The following is a 9266-nucleotide window of genomic DNA, read 5'->3' on the forward strand; positions in this document are numbered from 1 at the left end:
TTACAAGCTGTCTCTGCCCAATAGGGGTACAGTTCTAAGTCTAGAGGTAAATTTATGATTTCCCATCAGCTGCTGCGTTACTCTTAAACTGGGCTAGAGAAGAACTCTGCTTCACATGCATGGGAAGCTTGTTCCAAAGCAAGGGTTGTCTTTCAGACAAACATCTGTCCCTCTAACATGTTCTGTTTATCTTGCAAGTGAGGTTAGTTCCTCAGATTGGGCATTTCTGTTGAGGTTAGAATTGATTTGCAGCAAGTTCCTAATTACTGGCTCAGATGATGCCTCCTAAGCCAGGCACACATCATCGCGCCATAGTCTGTAGAAAATGGAGTATAAAGAAAAGGTTGCGAGGTGGTCTGTACATTCCATGTGGTTTAATCCTTGTATTCTTTTTGTAAGGAACCTCTGTGGCCATTCTAGTTGTTGCATGTGCCTGGTCAGATATATACCAAAGAGAGCATTTTACTCACAGATTGGTTTAATAAGGGCTAAGTACAGTGGGATGATGATCTCTATGGACCTGGATGCTATATCCTGTCTTATGATTTGCATGGTATAGAATGATTCCCTTATAACAGTAGACACGTGATGGTCAAAACTCAAGTCACTGTACACATATGTTCCCAAACCCCCTGCCAATGGATCTACCCTTAGGGGCATGTTGTCTATGTAGTAACTAACAGTGGTAGCCAAATTTCAAACAAATATTATTATGCATTTTTTGGTATTCAGTTTTCGACCATGATTCTGGCACCAATTATTAGTTTGCAACAAGCCCTCTTGGAGGATAGTAGTGTTCCTGGGGAGCTGTATAATTACACCAATCTTGCAGTTTTCTGCAACCTTGGTCAACCAGAGGCTTTTAGTGTTAACTTTTTTCTTCCAAAAAGTAAATGCCAAAAGGGAGTGACCGAGCACTGAGTCCTGAGGGACTCGACTGGTGCTTGGCCTTTTTGTGGGGGTATAGTCCTGTCTCCTGAGTTCCTATGTCCTATCTGTCAGGAAGCTGGCTATCCAATGAGAAGCATAAGGATTTACTTCTACTTTTTTTTTTTAATGTCTCCAAGCCTTTTGAGTTTCTAATACCATTATAGGAATGGACTCCATTCCTGAGTGAAAGTATGGTTAAAGTTCATGAAATTAGTATTGTTTCAATCTTTGATGTCAGCTAGAAGTGCTCTTCACAGCACCCACAATGTGACCAGTGATGACTGAAATGACTCTGCAATTCCTATGGCATTACATGCATCGGTAACATACGTAAATGTGATTGCAAATTCTTTTATATAAGACCCATGGCTCCTACTACTATTAGAACTGTCTGGGTATCCTTCTTCCACATTGTCATCATTTCTGCCTGCAAATTCTGATATTTTATGACTATTTGTTTCTCTGTACATAAGACACTGTAGTTGCTGGGTATAGCAATTTCAATGATCAGTGTTACTTTTGTCTTCTTTTAATGGACTACTATATCTAGTTTTCTAGCATCAATTTTTTGAACTGTTGGTCATGGGTGATCCCATGTAATATAAACTTCATAATTTTCTATAATGCTTTGTAGCTCATGTTTCCAGTGATTTTCAGCTACTTCAATATTATAATGTTTGCACAATCCCCAATGCAACAGTCTTGCCACATTATTATACCTTTCAGTATACAGTCATTCTACCATTAGTATATAACAAACAGCAACAAGATATGTGACCGTTTCCAAATCTGTTTTACAAAACCTACATTTGTCTGTTTCTTATACATGCTCAATGGACTTTGTAAACCAATGTGTACGTAGTCTATCTTGGGCCATCGATATTAACCTTTTGTCTTTTGGTTTAAATTCACCTGTCCTTAACCATTCCTGCATTCAGTCCTGATCAACACGAGGTTGTTCCAAGAGTTTTCTTTACTTGCAATTATATTTATGCATTTTCCACATTTCTTGCATTGTCATCTGATCCTTTACCTTATAATCTTTATTTTGTTTTTTTGGCACATTCAGGTGCTGCCTGGTTTTTATCTACTTCTGGTTTGATTTCCATTGCCACGCAATGCCAATATGGTTGTGCTAAACTAAGCAGGGAAGTCATCTTAGAGTATTCTCCTCATGTTTCAAACTTTCACTACATTTTCGGTCTGTGAGGTCAGCAGATATGCATGCAGTCATGCAACTGAAGATCTATACATGTAATCAATTTTGAGGAGGTCCATACCTGCTTCAGAATGGGAAATATATAATCTTGGTATGCAATGATTTTTATAAATCATTTGATGATCATGACGCATCCTTTTTGTTTTTCTTTCAATCTATCCAACACCTTTTGGGGCCAATCAATCAGTCCAAAACTGTATGTTAGGACAGGAAGAGCAAATTGGTTTATAGCTTGAACTTTGTTCATAGATGTCAATGCTGTTTTCAGTATTAATTTAAGTCTTCTAAAATATTCCTTACCAAGTTTTATTCACATTTGTTCATGTTTTATTGTCGATCCTTCATCAGTTCTCAAATATTTATTTCACATTCGTGTCCCAAACTGATGTTTTCCTGGTGCTGCAGTTTTCCTGCTTTAAAGGTTGCTTTTGCACATTTATCAAGACCAGATGACATCCTTATATCTGAAAAGTTTTGACCACCTGCAGTTGTGATTTCAGTTCCTCATCTGATAAACTGTACAGTGTTAAATCATCCACAAAAAGAAGATAAAAAGTCTTTGCACTTTGTTGTTTTCTGGGAGCCAAACTGTAGCCATGGCCTATTTGCTTAAGTATACAGCTTCATGGGTTAAGGACAAGACAGAACAGTAGTGGTGACATAGTCACCTTAGAGTATCCCACTTTGTTTTTTATCGCTGAAATAATTTGTCCTTTACTATGGGTTAACTACAAAGTGGTTTGCCACTGTTTTATGGTCGCTGTAATGCAATCAATCAGAGTAGGGAGTATCTTATACATGTTTAGCACTGTTTACCCATGAATGTGGGATACTATCAAATGATTTTTGTAGTCAGTCCATTGCATACTTAGATTCTTCCCCTTTTTACAGTTCTACATTATGTCTTTAACAACAAATGATCCTTTGTTCTATATGACTTTCTTTTATTACCCGTTTGTTCTATTTTTGGTGGTGTGTCACTTTCTTTTACCTTGTTTCCCAATTCTGTATATATAACTTTTTTGGGTCATCAATAAATTGCTTATTTTGTACTTTTCCTTTATATTTATCTGCATATCTTCTAAGTCTGTCTGCTTGTGATGATATTTTCAGGTTATTATTTGCGATAGTGCACAACAGATCCTGATCTGTTCTGATGATGTGCTTTGCTTTTATCATGTTTATCTTTCTGAGGATTTTTGTTGATCTGTTCCCTCTTCTATACTCTTTTTAACTGTGACACCTCTTGGCTTATTTACTTTATAGTTTTCTCTATTTGATACTTCCATGATGGCATTTGATTTCTTTACTACTCAGTGTTTTTGGCGTAAGACTTTATCTGTTATTAATTTAGCTGTACAGTAATATATCCTATTTACTTCTGTAATATTGCTTGAATCTCTACCAGCAGTCCTAGTTACTGTGTTCATTTGTTTTATCAAACGTCTAATTTTGGTGGTTTTATTGACTTTCTCTAGTCTGTTTCTTTCATTGATCTTAATATGTCTGTCCATTTCTATTGAATCAAGCACCTCTTCTCTTTGATCATTTTCTTGTTAATTGAGGGCAGCCTCTTTATTTTCCATTTCCTGCAGATATTCTACAGGAAGTTCCAGAGCATCGTCCTGTGCCATGTTCTCTTCAGTTGCATCTTGCGTCATCCATTGAGCTTTCATATGGGAACTCCCTGGCATATCACTCCATAACAGACAGACTGACAGGTTGTCCATAACTTCAGCTTCTATTTTTTAAACTTCTACTTTACTAGTCTTCTGTTCTGCATTCTCTCTGTGTGATCTCGTTTTTTTTAATTGTGAATTTTCCCATATCTGGATGCCTTTGGCTGTATTTAATATCTTTGGGGCTGTTATTTTTGTACTGATTAATTTGGGGGGTTTCTTTGCATAAATATTGCACCATATCAGATCTGTCTTTCTTTCCCTTGTCCATATTTCTTTTTTATGCATTTCAAAAATGTCTAGGTTTTGTTCTTTATATATTTGCACTTCCTCAGTCACTTCTTTTTTTTTCCAAATGGCCCAAGGTTTCTTGGTCTGTATTATGGTTTTCATAGAGCTGTTGTATTAATCAACACACATTTTTATTTGAAGCTTCTGACAGTTTTTCTTGTGCAATTATTTTTTTTCCTCTAATTTTTCTCTTAATCTTTTTGTGTATCTTCTGTCTGGAAATTCTGGGCTTCTACTTTTTTGAGTTTGCCAACAATACCTGAATGAAGGATAGCATCACATGCCTTGGCCAGGTCAGGATAGGCAGTGGGTATCATTTTGCCCTCATCCATAGTTTTGCTGACTTTCTCAAAGATGTTCATCAGGTCGAGCAGACATGATCTGCCCTCGGCAAATCCAAACTGCATTGGATCCAGCATCTGAAGGTTCCCTGTATCTTTATTTATAATATACATGATAATTCTTTCCATGGCCTTACACATGAGATTAGTTGGACTTATAGGTCAGTAAGTAGCTGGGTCAGTAGACCACCCTCCATTGTGCAGGAGAATAACTGCTGTATCTCTCCATTCTCTGGACATGAAGCCAGTTTGGAGGCTGAGGTTGAGCAATGATTGTAAAGGTCCAGATAAGTCAATAGGTCATGTTTCATTCTACTCAGGAGGCAACGTGGAATATTACCAGGGACCATAGATATAGTATTTTTGCTTTGGAGACTGCATTGAAGACCTGTTCACTAGTAATAGCTGAGGAATTATTGCTGAGTGTATCTCATGAGAGGTTTGGAGGGAATAGCGGGATGAAATTGGATGTTAGAGCTCCTAGTGGGTGCAAGGGCTAGCTGGTCCAGACCATTGTATTAACAAAGTCGAGTAATATTTGGGCCTGCACATGGGATGTCAGGTATGTTTCCAGGTTTACAATGGAGTAGATGAAGTCTCCCAGGACTAAGGTTTTGGGTTCAATGTACAGTGACTCAGTACATTTAGCTATGCAGAATGTGGGTGCAGAATGGGACATCCTGGGTCATGAGGTTATCCTATAGCTTACAATGACATAGTACGGAACCTCGCTTACAGTAAGTTGGACACAGAGTGGTTCAAGTGTTTCTTACTGCTTGAACAATACCCAGGTGTGACTGTATTTGCAAATAATGTAAAAGATCACATGATACCACAGAAAAGCATAAAAGTTCCCTGATGCCATGGCCAACTTTCCCCTAGTACTACAACTATTACCTTGGGTCTGCAGAGGAATGAAGCCACTAGCATAGTGGGACTAACCCAGTCAACAAAGGATGAACAAATAAATAATTAATTAAATTATATAATTCATAAAAATACTGAGACACCTCCACATTCTAATTATGTGGAAGGCATTGTAGCCTTGCACTGCTGGGGTGCAGGTGAACTCCACATCCTCTATAACTACAAAGACATCTACATTCTCCAATGCAAGGAGGGCTTTAAGGGAGTGGAGTTTTCTGTTTACAGTCCTGGCATTGAACAATAATACTTTCAGGTTATCCTGGGTTTGGTGTGCTGTGCTGAAAGGCATATCAGATTGGCATTGCCTAAAATGGTACTATGGAAGTGGACAAAGTTTTAGCCAATATTCAAAGGTCTGAAGGAGACAGATACAGACCATCATTGTCAGAGCGGAGCTGTCGGTCAACCATGTCCTCCTAAGCTGAAAAATATTGTACCCCCTTTGAATGACACCAAATACAGTTCTAATTGTTAATGTCGATAATCTTCTGTTTATACTGTGGCATCAACCTCAGACAAGATAGAATGTTGCTCAATGCTAAACTCTTACCAGCATGGGACAAAGCGTCTGACAACTCCATGATAGCTCTTTTCATATAGTCCAGACAGGTACGTCTCAGGTCATTTACACCAATGTGTACATGATAAACTTGTAGTGGCCCTTGTGATTTAGTGACTTGAATGTGTGCGGGATCTGGCAGACTATGGCTGCTGATAGACAGCTGTGGCTGTGATCCTTGCCTTGCTCAGTTTAGTGAGTGGAACATTTGTGTGTCTCCCAGTGGAATAGATAGTACCCCAAAAAGGCAACCCCCCATTTCTCGGTCACCCACGTCCCCCGGAATCTTTTTTAAAGTTTTTTTGTCTATTCCTTCTAGCATGTCGAGGGATCAGTTGCTAGTGTCCTCTCCTGCTCAGCTGGTGAACCTGGGAATATTGAGGCAATGTTACAATTGCCTCATGTACACAGACAACCCTCTCCTCCTCCCACAAAATACAAATACATGCGAGAGATGCAACTATACGGCCAAACTGGAGGCTGAGCTCTCTCAACATAGGACTGGCAAGACCAGTCAGGAGGAGAAGGTTACCACACACACTATAGACCCAGTCTCACATAGTACCATTACAACCTCAAATCATACACATAAACACACAAAGACATACTCGGAGGCTCTGATCAAAAATCTACCAAAACAGCAGAGGCCACCAAAGCAGACACCCAAACAACCACCACCTCAGAACACAACACCTGCAACACATAGACCTCACAGTCAGAGTGTCAAACAGTCACAGCCCTTAAGGCCAAACACAATGCCAGACACACTAGTCATTGGTGACTCCATAGTCAGACACACTGACGTCCCGCTCACCAGACTGAGTAAGGAGAAGGTCACAGTAAGCTGCCTGTCGGGCGCTAGAATCCGCCACATAACGCAAGCACTCAAGTCTCTCAACAGCAGGTACAAATATGACTCAGTCATTGTCCACGCTGGTGTAAACGACCTGAGACGTACCTCCTTGGACTACATGAAAAGAGACATTGAGGAGCTCTCTGATTATGTAGCCCAGGCAGGTATGACCCTGACCTTGAGCAGTATCCTACCTTCACCAAGAATGATGCCACAATACAGAGATAAGATGATCAGCTTTAACAATTGGCTTAAACACTGGTGTCATTCAAAGGGGATCCAGTGTCTGTCTGCCTGGGATGACATGCTGGACAAGCCACGCTGCTTCGCAAGGGACGGCTTGCACCTGTCACCCCTGGGATTCTGGATATTGGCAAAGGCTCTTGTCACCCCCATAGTGCCTTTTTTAGGCAAGGCTCAAATTCTAAACCTACCACCCTAGAACAAAAAAAAGGAAAAAAACTAAGGGTAATGCTGCTCAATGCCAGAAGTCTAAATCTCAAAATGCACGCACTCGAGGCCCTTCTCAGTATGGAGAACATCGATGTCTGTGCTGTGACAGAAACCTGGTTCAAGGCTCCTGAGAGCACCCCAGCGCTATCAGGTTTCACCTCATATCATGCGTTCCGACCCCAAAATCCGGACAATACCAAGAAAGGAGGGGGGTATCCATATTCATCAAGGACACCCACACCTCAAGACTGGTGGCAACGCACGATGCATCGGAGACCATCCAGGTGCAATTAACCATAGGCAAGACTGCTCTGCAAATTGTAGCATGTTACAGGCCACCCTCACAAACTCAGGAACCTCATATGGCCTTCCTGAAAACACTAGAGGGGATAAATGTATCACCAAACACCATCATACTAGGTGACTTCAATTACCCTAATATAGACTTGGAACACTACTCAAGCCCAAACACCCTAGCCCAAAAGTTCCTGGAATTCATAAACTCAAATGCCATGGAACAACTAGTCACCAGCCCCACAAGAGGAGACAACATACTTGATCTCATCATCACGAACATGGGAGCACAATGTTCAACACCGGAGGTGTACCCCTCACTGGTAAGATCAGACCACAAACTAATCTCGCTGGAGGTCCTCATCCCACCCGCACCTGAAATAAAAGATCACAGTAAAGAACTTCTCAAAAGCCGACCTCACACTGCTAAAGACTAGTGTGCTCTCCGTTAAGGCCCACGAGCCGGCGGAAAACAGTACTCAAGCCGCTGAATCACTTACAAATGCCTTCTACCAGCACCTACAGGACTGCATGGATAAGGCAATCCCAAGCAAAACAAAGACTCTTTGTACCAAAGGCAAGCGTCCAGTCTGGTGGACCCCAGCCATAAACAAACTCTACAACAAAAGGAGGAAGCTACTACAAGATAGAGCAAAATCCTTAAAAGGTAAGACACCCTGATCACTATAAGTAAAAACTAAGAGCTCTCATAAAATCTTCCAAAGCAAATTTCGAGAGAAAAATAGCTAAAGACTCAAAAGACAATCATAAGGCCTTCTTTAGCTATGTTAGAAACCTGGGAGGAAACTCCCAGATATGCTCAGAGCTAGTTCAAAATGATGTGAAGATTACTGATCCTACAGACATTGCCAACATACTGGCTGACAGGTTCAGTGCAAACTCCCCTCCCCAAAGGAGAGATATCTATACCAAACGATTGCAGCCCCCAAACATCTCCAGCGCCCAAGTGAGAACTGCTCTCTCCAAAGCAAAAACACAGCATCCATGGGACCTGATGGTGTCCCCAGCTGTGTGCTCCATGAACTCAATGAGGAATTAAACCCACAGCTAGGACAGCTGTTTAATCAAAGTCTTACCTCTGGATACGTACCCAGGGAGTGGCGCACTGCAACTGTGGTACCACTCCACAAAGGCGGTGCCTCCACCTACGCTGGACATTACCGCCCATTAGCTTGACAAGCCTTATCTGCAAAGCCATGGAGAGGATCATAATGGACCTCATAAATAAAGACATAGGGAATTTACAGACTTTGGATCCAACCCAGTTTGGCTTTGTCAAAGGCAGATCATGCCTTTTAAACTTGGTTGACTTTTTTGAAACAGTCACCAAAGCCATTGATGAGGAAAGGCAGTCCATACAGCCTACCTCGATCTGGCTAAGGCCTTCGATACAATACCCCACTCGGGTATCATTGAAAAACTCATCAGCTTAAATGTCAACCCATACATCACAAGATGGGTTGCAAACTGGCTGAGTGACAGAACCCACAGGGTCAGAGTTGCTGGCGCCATGTCAGACTCAAAGCCTGTCACAAGTGGTGTCCCACAGGGCTCAGTCCTGGGCCCACTCTTGTTTGGCATCTACTTCTCCGAAGTACAAGCAAACACAGGAGGGTTATGGCTGACAAAGTTTGCAGATGACTGCAAATTGGGCGCCATAGTAGAAAACACATCTGACACAGATATCCTTCAGAAGGGT

Source organism: Protopterus annectens, chromosome 6.part0 (assembly GCF_019279795.1).
Source record: "Protopterus annectens isolate FY-2018-M chromosome 6.part0, PAN1.0, whole genome shotgun sequence".
Lineage (NCBI taxonomy): Eukaryota > Metazoa > Chordata > Ceratodontiformes > Protopteridae > Protopterus > Protopterus annectens.